We start from the raw sequence: 8274 nt of genomic DNA, 5'->3' as shown, positions 1-8274 counted from the left end.
GATCTCACGGTTCGTGAGTGCGAGCCCCGTGTCGGGCTCCGTGCTGACAGCTCAGAGCCTGGAGCCTGCTTCGGATTCTCTGTCTCCCTCTCTCTTTACCCCTCCCCCTTCTTGCTGTCTCTCTCACTGGCTCGCTCTCTCTGTCTCTCAAAAAGAAATAAATAAACATTAAAAAAAAAAAAGAAGAATCGTTACCCTTACTTTGACTTGCAGAAATACAAATTGAAATTGTTAGAAAAAGGAAAACTTTTAGGTTTGGGAATGTCCCCTTGAGGAAAGAGGCAAGTCAAAACCTTGCACTTGATATCATAGGCTTCTTTCTTTTGTTTTCTCATTACTAAAAGGTTCCTCATTTATCAAGATAAATCAGTTGATTCAATGAGAAGTAGGCTAATGTGTTTGACTTAAGAGTTAAGGAGGTGAATATATATTCTCATCTATCAATCTTGGAGCATTTGGACCAATGAAGGATAACAGGTGGAGGTTAAAAAGCGTGTGGAAGGCAGATCCCTGGTCCCCTGGTCATAGGAATAAATGTGTGTGTGTGTGTGTGTGTGTGTGTGTGTGTGTGTGTGCAAGGGTGTGCACGCATGCACGCTAGTGCATGCATTATGCTTATTCAGTTTACTGCTTCAGTTCCGGGGCTGACTTTGTGGCGCCCCTCTTGAGAAAGCTGCTGAAGGCAGTGGCCTAGCCATACGGAAGCCATGTTCCATGAGGAATGAGTAGCTAACACCTTTTCCACTGTCAGCTGCCACCATGTCAGCGCCCACCTTCAGCGTTCAGACAAAGGACACAGGCTGAGTACAGCAACAACTTTCTTCTTTGATCACCCCTGGGTTCCAAGAGACTGGAAGTAACAAGCACTTAATCTCTCTATTTGTGGCAGCCGGCTACGAAGGATCGGGGAGGCCAGTGCACGCCTCCTTATTCCTTCAGCTAATGCAGGGACCATCTAGAGCAGATGTCAAGGAAGAGTGGCATAGTCCGAAAAGCGTGAATGGTTTGGTATGGCTGAAACACAGAATGCTGGAGCAGTGAGAGAATATTAGTCCAGAGAGTAAGCTGGAAAAAGAGGTCTCAGGGGGAAAGAGAACTAGAGGCATGTTTGTCACTAGGAGAGGTTTTGTTTGGGGCACCTGGGTGGCTCAGTCGGTTGGGCATCCAACTTCAACTCAGGTTGTGATCTCATGCTTTGTGGGTTCGAGCCCCGCGTTGGGCTCTGTGCTGACAGCTCGGAGCCTGGAGCCTGCTTCGGATGCTGTGACTCCCTCTCTCTCTGTCCCTCCCCTGCTCACACTCTGTCTCTCTCTCTCTTTCTCAAAAATAAATAAACATTAAAAAATAAAAAGAGGTTCTGTTTGAATCCGTAGGCAGTGGGGGCCTTGGACCACATACACCAGCGGATGGTGGGGAATATTCGCAGTGTTAACGTGTTGGAATGTTAGGGTGACTTTCCCAATGGTGAGGACGGCACGGTTGACATTTTTGCTTTTGTTTTTAATTTTTTTAAGTGTATCTGTTTTTTTTTTTTTCCAGAGAGACAGAGATAGTGCAAGTGGGAGAGGGGCAGAGAGAGGGAGAGAGAGAGAATCCCAAGCAGGCTCCGCACTGTCAACTCAAGAAACCACGAGATTGTGACCTGAGCCGAAACCAAGGTCAGACTGTTAACCAACTGAGCTGCCCAGGCGCCTCGTGGTTGACATTTTTGAAAATGACAGGCTGTCACCTCAGGCTTCACTACGGTATCGCCTAAGGATAGGTGGAGGGTTGGGTGATCTACTCAAGTCCCTTGGGAGTGCAAGGAAAGAGTTTCTATTGCCAGAGCTCCTGGAATCCTGGAGAAGGAGTGAGGGCATACCCATTCACTTTTTTTGCAGGTATAATAATGACGCATTTGAGTTCCGAGGGCTGGATTGGATTCCTCGTCAAGAAAACTTTTAGCTTCAGAAAACACCACCTTTCCCTTCCATTTCTTCCCATTCGACTCCAATGACAGAATTCATAATTTTCAGGATGTAGAAGGCAGTAGTTTCCTTAGACAAAAGCGAAGCAGTCCAATTTCCCAGCCGTTTACAAGAGTAAACACTCCTTTGGCCCTCCCGCCCTCAAGGAAGGGCACCGTGTGTCCCCAAAAAGGTCTGTTCATGGTGCTCTTGGTGTTTGTGACCTGTGTGAGTGGCCTTTTTTTTTTTTCCTCCAACACAGAATCGAACTGGCCCGTCTTATGTGTTTGCGGATGAAGAAACTCCAGGGTCGGATTCATCACACTGTATTTGCCTTCAGAGGAGTTACCCCGTTGGCTGATTCCTGAGAGCATCCAGTGCAGTCACCGTGGGCTAGGGTTTTGCCTGGTGTGTACACAGAACTTTTCTAAAATGACCTATAAACACGCAAACTCTTCCTGTGTATGATGGCGTCTCTCCCTCCTTTCCCCACTCCCCTGAGTCTGTGCATGAAGGGGAACACTGTCTTAAAATGCAATAACTTTCCGTGACACTTTATTATTCTAATAGCCATAAAATTACCAAACACCGCATCTTCTATTTTTATGCACGGTAGCTAGGGAAACAAATTCATGCGCACATCTTTCTTCAGAAAGCAGAACTGACTAAAAGGTCAGGGGTTTATTTTTTTTATTTCAGTGTATTGCTGTTTCATTTGGAATTTATCCTGTTCACACCCTCTCCCTTTCTGACCCACAGCATCGAAATATAAAGATGGTCAATAGCCAGGGCAGGAGAGATTCAGATGCATTCAATAACGTGCAGAAAAGGGTAGGCATCTTGTCAGTGTCTCCATAGAGAGTTTTAAGTTGATTCTCCCTGCGAGGAAGGTTTGGGGATTCATACACTGTACGTTTCCATTTTTTAAAGTTTATTTATTTATTTTGAGAGAGAGAGAGACAGAGAGAGAGATCGAGAGAGAGAACGCACTGGGAGGGGCAGAGAGAGAGAGAGAGAGAGAGAATCCCCAGCAGGCTCTGCACCATCAGCACAGAGCCTGACACAGGGCTCGAACTCACGAACCGTGAAATCACGACCTGAGCCGAAACCACGAGTCGGCGCTTAACCACCGGAAGCACCCAGGCGCCCCCACATTCCCATTTTTACCAGTGTCAATACCAAACTGAAATGGCGAGGAGTCAAATCCACTTAATCGCTCCTTAAAGCCCCTAATGGGTCTTTATTGCCTATAAGCACACCCTGGCTTCAATCAAACGTTTTAGCATCATCTCTTTAAACCCTGAGACTTTGACCTCGTTACTCTTGGTTACTTACTCTTGTAACACTTCTGTGCTTTCATGCCCAAAGCGTGCCCAAAGCAAGTCTTCTGCCTGAGACTCTCTTCAGCTTAGTCCTCAGAGCGAGACCATAAACTCTGGATGGGCAGGGATCATGTACCTGCGGTATAGAGAGTAGACACTCAATAAATGTTTGTTTATTGGCTGCCTGACCCAGCACAGAAATTATCCTTCTTCCTGCATTATGTCCTTCTTAGAATTCCGTAAGTGTCCGGGAGTGGGGGGGGGGGGGGGGTGGTCTGCAGGTAGTGCCTTCTTTTAATCTTTGTATATTTGCGAATGCCTTTAATTTGCCTTTACATTTAGCCAGATGTGAAATTACAGGTTAGGATTCTTTCTCCTCAGCCCTGGGAAGATATATCACTCCACTGCCTTCTGGAATCAACTGTTGTGGATGAGGAGTCAGCTGAGAATGTAATCGTCATTCCTTTGTGGGTAATCTGTATTTTCTTTCTGGTAACCTAAAGATTTTTTTTTCTTCATCTGTCTGCATTTCAGTAGGATGTGCACAGATGTGTATTTATTTTCGTTTACGCTGGATTTGGTACATCTCTCAGCAAATCTGGAAAATGCTCAGCCATTATCTTTCTAAATATCTCTGCTCTGCCACTTGCTTAATTCTACGCTTTCAACATCCCTATTAGACATATTTTGGAGCCCATCCATTTATCCTCCATGTTTTGAAACTATGGCTTAATGAAAAAAAAGTTTTTTTTTAATCTCTCTATGATGCATTTTTTGTTGAATTCTGAGCAGTATCTTCCAATTCACTAATTCTTGCTAAATACATCCATTCTGGAGTTTGTCTCATTTACTGACTTAAAATTTTTAGTGGCCATATTTTTCATTTCCAACATTTCTAGCAGACATTTTTCAAATATACATTTTATAACTGCGTGTGGGGCTCCTGGCTGGCTCAGTTGGTAGAGGGCGTGACTCTTGATCTCGGGGTTGTGAGTTGGAGCCCCACGTTGGGTATCGAGATTACTTTAAAAAAGTAACCATTTGGGGGCCTGGGTGGCGCAGTCGGTTAAGCGTCCGACTTCAGCCAGGTCACGATCTCGCGGTCCGTGAGTTCGAGCCCCGCGTCAGGCTCTGGGCTGATGGCTCAGAGCCTGGAGCCTGTTTCCGATTCTGTGTCTCCCTCTCTCTCTGCCCCTCCCCTGTTCATGCTCTGTCTCTCTCTGTCCCAAAAATAAACGTTGAAAAAAAAATTAAAAAAAAAAAAAAAGTAACCGTTTGTACCCCCCCCCCAGAACTTTTTGTTTTACTCTCAATTAGATGTTTGCTTTTTTCCCCAGCTTTTCTTGAGATATAATTGACATATACCATTGTGTAAGCTCCAGGCATAACATGGGTTGATATGGTACATTTGTATCTTGCAATATGATTACGACTGTAGCTTTCCATTACATTACCAAATTACCATTTCTTTTTTTTTTTTTTAAGTTCATTTATTTATTTTGAGAGAGAGCGCACAGGGGAGGGGCCGAGGGAGAGAGAGGGAGACAGAGACGCACAAACAGGCTCGGGGCTGTCAGCGCAAAGCCCAACGCGGGGCTCGGACCTGTGAACTGTGGAACCGTGACATCATGACCTGAGTAGAAGCTGGACGCTTAACCGACTGAGCCATCCCAAGTTACCATTTCTTTTCTGTGGTAAGAACATTTAATATTGACTCCTTGAGCAACTTCCAAGTATATAATATAATTCCATTGTAATTTGTACCCTCTGATCAGCATCTTCCCATTGCCCAAACTTGTATCTTTTTGCTCCAGCATTGCGCTGGACCTTCTCCTCTTGAAACCCGGACTTCGCCAAAGGTTCTCTCATCTGAGGGGGATTATTTTTGAAAGTGTTTTCCTGGGGCTGCCAGACTGGCGGAGAGGGGCTGGAGCCAGTTCAGGGACCACTGCAGGGTCCACAGCCACGACCGAGGTCTGTCTGCCTGTTTACCTGATGCGTGGGTGGGTAAGACTCTTTCCAGGTTCCTTGGCATCTTTCGCTATGTCCCACAGCTTTCCGAAGGTACTTTTGTCCATGATGGATGATGGAGTTTGGGTGGCGGTGGCTGGAGGACACAGATGACGGATGTCTTCTGGCATCACGATGCTGGCTTCACCCTCCAGAACTTACCTGTTTTAATGTTAGCCTCAGATCCTTCTAGTATGTTTATTGTTGTCTTTCTCGTGAATGATCACCCATCATGGGTTGTTCGTTGTTGATCCCGTCGGATTTCTTCCTTCACGTGAGGTCTCGCTGCGTATTTTGTGATTTTGTACTGTAGGCTCATCTTGAGTGACCTTGTTTGCTTCCCTCCTGTTTTCCTCTGTCCTCGCTCCTCCCTACGTGCCAGGTTTGCAGCTGGCTTTTCAAGACCCCCCAGTCCAGAACCCAGATTTCTCGTGTGGGGTCGAGGCTGTTGTTGATCGTATCGCACTGAGCCAGTGGGCTGCTCATCCAAGTTTTCGGTAGAGGCTGTGTCTGGTCCCTCCCGCCTGCCTCCTTATCCCATTGTAGTAGAATCTCAGCTTTCTCAACTTTCTTGCAGAAGTGGGAAGAGACTGTCTAGCTCCTAGGCTCACGCCATCATCTTGGCTCTCGTCCCCTTCCCTTCGTGGGGAATGTTTAGTCTTCATTTTCTCGTAGGAGCCAAACTCCTGGCCGCCTTTTCTCCATTCCAGCAGCCTGTTCACCACCTTGGGCTTCTGATCTCCAGATACGTTGTCCACGGCAGCCTTTGCATTGGTGTGGCACAAGACGGGAGGGAAGGACTTTGATTTGTGGTTAAAGGAAAGGTTAATTTCCCCCTGTCCTTCTCACAAGATATAAATAAGGAAGCCTGTGGCTCTGATCATTACAGGGAGCCATCTTATTGCCGTAAGGAACCATCTTGTGTGTCCATGAAGAAAGTCAATATTAGGGCAATGTGTCAAGTATAGGTACGTATCTTTTTCATTTTTATTTTTTATATCTTATATACATGTCTCTTTTGCTTATATGCTCATTATATTTTATCTTTTGTTGCCCTATGTTTAGAATAGCAGTAGGGTTTCAAGACAGGTAACTTCTAATTTTTTTTTTTAACATTTATTTATTTTTGGGAGAAAGAGGGAGACAGAGACAGAGCGTGGGTGAGGGAGGGGCAGAGAGAGAGGAAGACACAGAATCTGAAGCAGGTTCCAGGCTCTGAGCCGTCAGCACAGAGCCCGACGCGGGGCTCGAACTCACGAACCGCTAGATCATGACCTGAGCCGAAGTCGGATGCTTCACCAACTGAGCCACCCAGGCGCCCCCTCAACATGGGCACCTTCTAATTCTCCCTTGACCAGAGTCAAGCTAGACATTTTTAACTCTGCTGCCTGTAGCAGATGCAGTGGTGAACTACCAGGATTCCCGGTAATCAGGACAGAGGCATTCATTCCCCAGCTTCCGGGAGTGTTGACTGTTGACTGTTCACTGCTGAGTCACTCTGCAGGAAGTTTCTGGGTGTAGGGGAGCTGCCTTGCCTGACGTTATAACCTTTCCTCAGGACCAGCTAAATTCCACTGGCAGGTCAAGTAGAGATACAGAGGCCGGAGCTCCTTGCTTTAATTCGGGACAAGGATAGAAGACCATCCCTCGTCCACAACTCCCTGTGGGGTGACCTCGGGCCTTTGCTACAACTGCATTCTCTACACCTTCTTCTGTTTGTCAATTCGCTGCACTCACTGCCTTATGGGTATTAATTCTAAGAGCACCTCTCCTAGACCTCTTGCTCACAAACTTCCCTCTCAGTAGGCTGTGTCCTGGGGAATTTTTAAGACACCACGCTATGGGGAACATCAAGTGTCATGGGGAGCCCCGTGCAGCTCCTTCCTTACAGTAGACATCCGGGAATGTCTGTGGAATGCACACACAAATAAAAACAAAGCTGCTTGAATTTAACCTGCTCCGTTTTCCCAAGCTACATAATTTTTCCGATTTTACTAATAAAACTTAGACCTTCAGTGCCTGAGAAACTCATCTAGGGAAAGATGCCGTTCCCTTACTTTGCAAATCCCCGTTTTAACTGAAGTTTAATGTGGCCTGGACGGACCCAGCGCAGCTGACACTTTTGTAACACGTTTGGAGATGAATTACTTGCACACACAGTATTAAAGTGAGCAGAGGATGCGGGCGGCAGCCTGATCATGAACTGAGCATGGGCTGTAGATTGAGGTTTGGCCACAGGAAAGAATGGCAGGGCTGGAGAATGGTAACCATGGTGATCCCTTTCCAAACATCACAGGGGTGGGGACAGCATGGTAGCCTTACCTCCCACAAAGCCCACTTGACACCTTAGCTGGGCACTCTTTTCTCAGGACTGGCAATTAAGATCCTCTGGGCAGGGGCGCCTGGGTGGCTCGGTCGGCTGGGCTTCCGACTTCGGCTCAGGTCACGATCTCGCGGTTCGTGGGTTCGAGCTCCGCGTTGGGCTCTGTGCTGACAGCTCAGAGCCTGGAGTCTGCTTTGGATCTCTGTGTGTTCCCCTCTCTCTCTCTGCTCCTCCCCACTTGCGTTCCTTCTCTCCCTGTCTCTCAATAATAAATCAACATTAAAAAAAAAAAAAAAAGACCCTTCAGGCAACTTTCATCTCCAAGGGCACAAAACTGAGCATCTCCTTGTAGAGTATAGAGAGGGTGATGGATGGGAGGCCCACACCTGGAGAAATGGTGAAGTGAATGTGTTGTCAGGTGCCTGAGCGGTCTCCACGGGGACATCTCAACGGTGCGTGATCGTGTGGCATTAATAAGAATTAGAATGTAAGCACGTCTCAGATCGTTGACATGACCACCGGTGGTGGACGCAATTGTTTACCCAACCTGTGTCCTTTCCCCCACTCATCTTTGTCAAAGCCTCATCTTTTTTCTTTCTTTTCCCAGATATTCCTATCCTCCACTCAACCCACTTTCTAAAGACAGATTCTGGTTTCTTCGTGCAAATCATGG

At 46.7% G+C, this 8274-nt stretch overlaps 1 long non-coding RNA gene across 1 annotated transcript; it reads left to right on the top strand.

Annotated features, from left to right (window-relative positions):
• The first annotated feature begins 1712 nt into the window (after positions 1–1712).
• Positions 1713–4165, top strand: LOC123589011. Its single transcript, XR_006708122.1, has 3 exons — positions 1713–2354; positions 2706–2777; positions 3650–4165. It is a non-coding gene; the product is annotated as an uncharacterized LOC123589011 (long non-coding RNA).
• Positions 4166–8274: the final 4109 nt, after the last annotated feature.

This window comes from Leopardus geoffroyi, chromosome E3 (assembly GCF_018350155.1).
Source record: "Leopardus geoffroyi isolate Oge1 chromosome E3, O.geoffroyi_Oge1_pat1.0, whole genome shotgun sequence".
Lineage (NCBI taxonomy): Eukaryota > Metazoa > Chordata > Mammalia > Carnivora > Felidae > Leopardus > Leopardus geoffroyi.
This window is presented reverse-complemented; position numbering and strand designations above follow the sequence as displayed.